Raw genomic sequence first — 6,916 nt, 5'->3', positions numbered from 1 at the left:
TTCTTTCTTTCTTTCTTTCTTTCTTTCTTTCTTTCTTTCTTCCGTATTTAGGATACAGTCTATAGGATCTCACTACATAGATTGGACTAGTAGTGATTTTCCTGTTTTCAACCTCCCAAGCACTGGGATTATAGGCATGCGCCACCATGCCCAATCTCAATCGCCATCTCAATGTGCCCCAGGGGTGGGGCTAGCAAAAGTTATTTTTTTGGCTGGCTCAGGCTACCTTAAGGGTGGGTCTGGTAAGGCCTGTGGAGCTGGGGATCAAGCCACAGTCCCCTGTACCTGACTGGGTTTGCCCAAACAGACACTTAAACAACTGAGCTAACCTGTAAGCTGCCACCAAGTACCGAATGTTAGTGTGCTAATTTTCCCTTGCTGGGCCAGAATACTTGACCTACTTAAAGAAAGAAAAGTGTATTTGCCTCATGATTTCAGCCCATAGCCAGCCAGCTCCTTTGCTGTAGGCAGAAACAACATGATGGAGAGGAAAGTTGCTTTTCTATTGGCAACAAGGAAGGAGAGACAGAGAAAGAGAACCTGAGAGGAAGGCTCCAGGGACCAGATTTAGTGTCCCAGTCATGCCTCCTGACCATTGCCTTCAAGTAGCCCTACCTGCTAACAGTACACTCAGCTCTGATTAATCCATAGATCATGTTAACACCTCTGTGACCCACTCACCTTCCAATGTCCCACTTCACACACATGAGCCTTTTTAGGGATAGTCTTGGTCCAAATCATAAATCAGCTAGGTGTGCTTGAAGCTACAGCCACAATCCTTGACAAAAATTATTCATTTCTTTTGGCTATAACCACCCCATACTCAATCTCTGAAAACTATGTCTCACTAAAACCAACAGGGGTGGAGTACGCAGGTCCATGGATTCATTGCACAAGTATTTATCTACATATGCAGAGTGTTTAGGCACATCTGAGGCTTCAAGAGTCACTGGTGATGTGCATTAACTCAATCTTTGGTTCCAAACCCTATTCTACTAGTAGTGGCCATGGCAAGTTGCCCTGAATCAAGAAGACCTCTTTGACTAGACTAGGAATACCCAAAAATTCTGTCCCTTGCCTTCTTTCATCTTGGCCATGCCTTTTCCAATAAGGAACACTCTCTCAAACTTGCTGACATTTTAGAAGCAAAGTGTTTTATAGGACACAATCCAGAAATAAGAATTTCTAAGAACGGCATCTAAGAATAAGATCTCCAAGATAGATTCTAAACTGAGAGGCCTTACAGAGGCCTTGCATGAGCACACACGCCCAGCAGCTCTGAGACAGGACCTTCCCCCATGCCAGTGCTTCTGTTGGCACAGTGACCCCCAGCTGTTTTCTGTTGCAGTGCTCCATAGGGAGGACTCAGGTGAAGGAGAGGGATAAGGCACCCTCTTCCAGTCTCATCTGGGATCAGTCTTGGAGATGCAGTCTCAAAGTGAGCACTGAGCACTTCTGGTTCTCTGCTTTATTCCAGCCTGTTCGCTCCTTGGGGAGATCTCTGGCTGGATTGATTAATATGTACTGAATTTCTAAACCAATACAGTTTCATTGTGAAGGCAACCTGAGTTAGTTAGGAGGTCATGGAATTCCCCTGTCCCTCTGAGGTCTGCCAGGTTAATAATAGTTTAGGGTGAGTCATCAGAGCACTTCAGACATGGGCTTAGAATGATTGAATATCAAGTCTGTAAGGACTCTTGAGAACATTAAAGTTAATCCCTTCTTTTATCCCCCTATTTGTCTCTTAAATCCCTTCTGTCACATTGAGAAGTAGCTGTCTGATCTCCTTTTGAATGCAGTGACAGGAATTTCTCCATCTGAAGATGACTGTTTTAGTTCATTTTCTCTCAGTAATTTATAGAGTAGCAAGGTATTCAATTTATGGTTCTGGAAGTCAAGGGGCAAGTCTAGTGAGAGTCTTCGCGCTAGTGGGGACTTTCTGCAGTATCCCAAAGCAGCAGAGTGATAGTTCTGGTCTCTTCCCCTTCTTTAGCTACTGATGTCATCATTGGAGCCCCACATCATGACTTCATCTGATCATAATTACCTTGTAAAGGCCCCAGCTCCAAATACCATCAGCATGTAACTTTAGGAATTACTTTTCTAATACATGAATTGCAGGGACACACTGTTGTGATAACAAAGGCCCAATCCACTAATGGTCTTGATGGAGAAAGGGTTCTCCTGTTGCATGAACCAGATTTAATGTTATAGGAAAGTTATTTTCATTTTAAACTCAATGCATCAGTTTCATTATATAAGACTATTTCACAACTGGCAGATTTGCCTCTGGAGAAGTGCGTATGTTGGGATTCCTAAACCCAAAAAAGAAATGAAAGATTTCTCCTAGTGTTAGAGAAATTTCTTCACTACCACTGGAGCCTGAAATGGCCATCTGCAGGTTGCTTATGGCCCTATTTTCTGATCTAATGAGCAGATCCCATCAGTGAGAACATTTTTTCCTGGCTTTGTCTACTTGAATGATTGAGTGTGAGTCAAGCACAGTGTTATCGCTTCTTTCCTGCATGGTTGGGTCAGTAATGCCTATCTTCTCCTAAAAGTTTCATGTACAGTGCAAAGATATCTCTTTAACTTTGCCAAGAAGATTATAATGCAGCTATCAGAAGGCTCATATAGGCAAAGTGTGCAGTGCAGGTCTGGTGACAGAGAGGCAGCATGTTATTCTCAGTGTGAGCCAGGGACTTCATTCTAGGAGGACATTCAGGGATGAGTGGATATCACCCACAGGCTGGTTACACTTAAGTGATCATTGTCCTCCTACAGGAGCTCAATGAGTTTGGTTCATAGTGACAATGGATGACAGCTCCCTGGGAGATAGATTCCAGATCCTGATGCACAAAGTACAAAACCCTGCTAATTTATGCATATGGTGGTGGAAAAAGAAAAAAAGAAGAAGCTACAGTCAATGAAGTTAGTGGGAAAGATGTGCTCAGAGTGAGTGAGTTTATACCAGCAGAAATTAAAAAATGGCATGTGTGGGAAGAAAAGTGGTGTGCAGTAGCAGAGGATGAGGAGTGGGATGGAAGTAAGGGTGATGGACTTGAAAACTTTGTGCCCCACCTAGTGAGCCTGTCACTGGGTCTTTCCGAGCCTGATGGACAGCATGATTAACAGGCACTGCGACGTCTCATCTGTATCTGCTTGCACAATCTTCCCTATAATTCATTCAACAGTAGTTATATACATGATACACAGCCCATATGGATGAACTGGTAATAAATTTTGAATGAGAGAAGGTCATTGCAGGTCACGCTGGTGCATCGGACACGCACCCTGAGCTGAAGCTTTAGAAGTTTCCTGAGCCTTTGTTGTTCTTTTTCTGCCTCCCTTATGACAGTAGAGAGGGACGTGCTTGTGGAGCACTAGCCAAGTTCAGGAGAACAGAGGGGGAGTGATCCCACAGCCCTAAGCACGCTATCCACACTGAGAGCTCTGTTTATTACTAGAAAACAAAGCAAAACAAAAAAAACCATGCATTTGACCTTCATTTCTGATTTCTGACTGAAGAACTTTTAATTAAGACCTGTTTTGGTCAGATGTCCTTCCCTGTTCTGCTTAAAGGACGAACTGGTTATGGTTGCTTATGGTTTCAGAGGTTTCAGTCCATGGTCTTCTGGCTCCCTCATTGCTGGTCCTGTGACAAGGCACAACCCTCATGGCAGGAGGGCACAATGGAGCAAAGCTTCTTACATCATGGCAACAAGGATGCAAGAGAGACTATGAAAGGGGCTGGGGACAAAATACCCTCAGAGCCACACTGTTACCCAAATACTTCTCTCATTTAGCCTCCCCTTCCTGCTAGTTCATTCAGCTATGAATTTATCAATGGATTGATCCATTTATTACACAATTACTTCTTCAGATGCCACCTCTAAACATCACTGCATGAGATCAAGACCTTAATACATGTGCTTTCAGGGGACTTTCCAGATAAAGTTCTTATGAGTCTTAGAATCTTTGGAATGGTTAGCATATCTTTGTCTATGCTTTATGATGACTGGAGATTAAAGGGCTTTATGATGGAGATGAGATTGAAAAAAAATCAACTTTGGGATTAAACTGTTTGAGCTTTCAGCTCTATCTTACAGCGTCTAGGATTGGGCGCAGTCACTGATGGCTGGTAGTTCAATCAGTCATTCACAAGCAATGGAACCTCCATTACCTCCCACACCCCCAGGAAATGGATTCAGGAGCTTCCGGCACCCAGAATGCTCTCCAGAGTGGAGCCAGAAGTACACACAGGGAAGCCACAAAATTCAGGCTGCCACTTTACTTACAATTACTAACTTATTATAAAGGATACAAATGAACAGTCAGGGGAAGAGGCACATAGCATGGGGTACAAGAGGGAGTGCAACACTTCCATATCCTCTCTGGGCATTGGTGAAATTAGTAAAGCAACACATATGTCAGTAGTGGGGAACCTGTGGCACATGTGTTGTTATTCTCTGAAGTCGAAGTTGTTAACGTATGAGTTGTATGTTCTAAGCTAAAACCTCGGTATTCAGATTTCATTGCAGCATTGGCGTCTTGGGATGAACAAGTGGGTTTGGGGTTGCTCTTGGGGCATTACTCTCTAAAAACGTTCATCATCACTGCTTGTGTTCAGGGTGATGAAGAATCTGGATTAAATCTGCTGACCAGTAGACTTCCCACACTGACTTCGAGGGTGTGCCTACATACCCACACAGCAAGACCCAGGCCAACTTGCTGCTTCTGGAGAAGTGGGGATCCAAGTGGGGAGCCAGCAGCTCAGGCATACTGGTCCTCATGACACAGAAGGAACAGATCTGTACAGTGTCTGTGCAGTATCCCCTTCCTACCCCTTCATTAGAGTAGGCCCACTCTCTTCCGCAGGAGAAGGTTGTGGGTGAAGAAGCTGAAAAAATGAAGGAGTATGTTAGTTTCCAGTACTGTGACAAATACCCAAGAAGATCTACTCATAAGGAGGAAATGTATATTTGGTAGTTTCAGGGTTTTCTGTCCATGGTGACGTGGTCCTCTTGCTGTGAGTCTCTGGACCACCGTACATCATGACAGGCGCACATAGCACCTAACAGTGTCTGGGAAGCAGAGAGGAGACCAAGGCTGACTATCCCCCTCAAGTCTCTGATAATTAAATCTCTCATCTTTGAAATGAAGTTAATGCTCATTCATGCAAATGTTATAAGGATTACAGGGAACATCTTATATCAAAGGAGCTGTTAGCTATCTGCCTCCCTCCCTCAGTCTTTCTTTCTCTGCTTTTTTACAGTATTTCCTTTAATCTGTATCTCTCAGCCTAGATATTTAGAGGAAATTATATGAGATAAATGTCTGTGCTATTTCTTTTAACTGGTTGAAAATCTGTACTACCAGTGAAATTTTGTTCTAATAATAGTGTCATTTTCTCCCACCTGATACTCGCTAGTTAATCATGAGAAAGGTGTCAGTATGTGCACATGGAGAGCTCTCTCTCTCTCTCTCTCTCTCTCTCTGTGTGTGTGTGTGTGTGTGTGTGTGTGTGTGTGTGTCCAACGTTTTGCTGTAAAGTAAGGTTCTCCTGGCAATACCACTGATAGCTGCTCTGTTTAAAGTATACCGTGACCTATGAGGTAATCCTATGTCAAACATTCAGTTAATTAGAGATCGAATTTTAAAGAATCAAATCAAATTTTATTGTATTATTTAAGAAAAGGGTGGTACCATGCCGTGAGATGCTCATCTATGATGGAAACTGATCGTGTCAGTTCATGAAAGTAAAATCTTAAGGAAGATAAAATGATCGTGCGCCAGACTTTTTGTCAAATATTTCCAGGATGGGGTTTTAAATTTTCTATCTCTGTTTAATATTTCTTAATCTCTTCTCTTTTGAGCTCCCTGAATGTCACCTGGTTTGAGTATTCAGGGTTCTATAGCAGATTCATGTATAAACAGATGTGCTATTCAGACCTCCAGAGATGGTGAGACTCTTTTTTCTCACTTAGCTCTGAAACGAGTGCACGATAAACCAAATGGCACACTGAACGCAAGACTTTGGAGGGAACTCATGTGTAAAAGGGCTCATTACATTGGGGGAAAAGTTAACCGCGAGCTTGGCTCATTCCATCACTGACAGTGTGGTGCTGCTGAGCTTCACAGGTGAGACGCAGCAACCAGTCCACGCAGCAAACTGGCTAGCCTGAATTCCTGGCACAGAACCTTAGCGGTTATTTAAAAATACAGCCCAAAAAATAGTCATGCTGTCTGTCTCTTCAGTTTGGCTGAAAAGGCAATTCAGACCCTTCTAGAGATACCATGCTTTGTATTTCACCAGCAAGCAACCTCTGGTAGCTCTTGCTGAGCAGCCAGGGGGTCTCAAGTGTCCTGTAGGTTTGGATAGGCTGCATGCCAGAAATACCAGTGAAGAAACGTTGGTTCTGGCTCTTCATTTTAGAACCAGCTAGCACAATGTAGTGGGAACCATTGCTTTAAAGCCAATTATCAAGGCTGGGGAAAGCGCTGCAGCATAGGGGCCTACCTGGCAAGCACAAGGTCCCAAGTTTGATCCCTGGTACCACAATAAATAAATTAATTAATTAATTTTAAAAAAAAAACAATCATCATGGCTGGTGATATAACTCAATAGCAATGCCTGCCTGGCAAGCACAAGGTCCTGCTTTCCATTCCTGGTACCAAAACTATCTTAATACATAAATAAATAAAACCATTTGTCTGAGAATACTTCCTAGAAGCTCTACTGCCTGTTAGTGTTTTGTGTCATGGTAGCTCTTTCTCATCACTAATTACCATGTATTTACTAATTTGTTCACTTTATTTCTTCAGGTTTTTTTTTTCTTTTCAAAGTTTTATTGATAAACATATAGCAATGAGACAGTTTCAAATCAAATCGAAAGTACAGTTTCAACAAATAATA

The sequence above is a fragment of the Octodon degus genome, unplaced genomic scaffold (assembly GCF_000260255.1).
Source record: "Octodon degus isolate 3935 unplaced genomic scaffold, OctDeg1.0 scaffold00145, whole genome shotgun sequence".
Lineage (NCBI taxonomy): Eukaryota > Metazoa > Chordata > Mammalia > Rodentia > Octodontidae > Octodon > Octodon degus.
The sequence above is the reverse complement of the archived record's forward strand: the minus strand, read 5'-3'. Positions refer to the sequence as shown.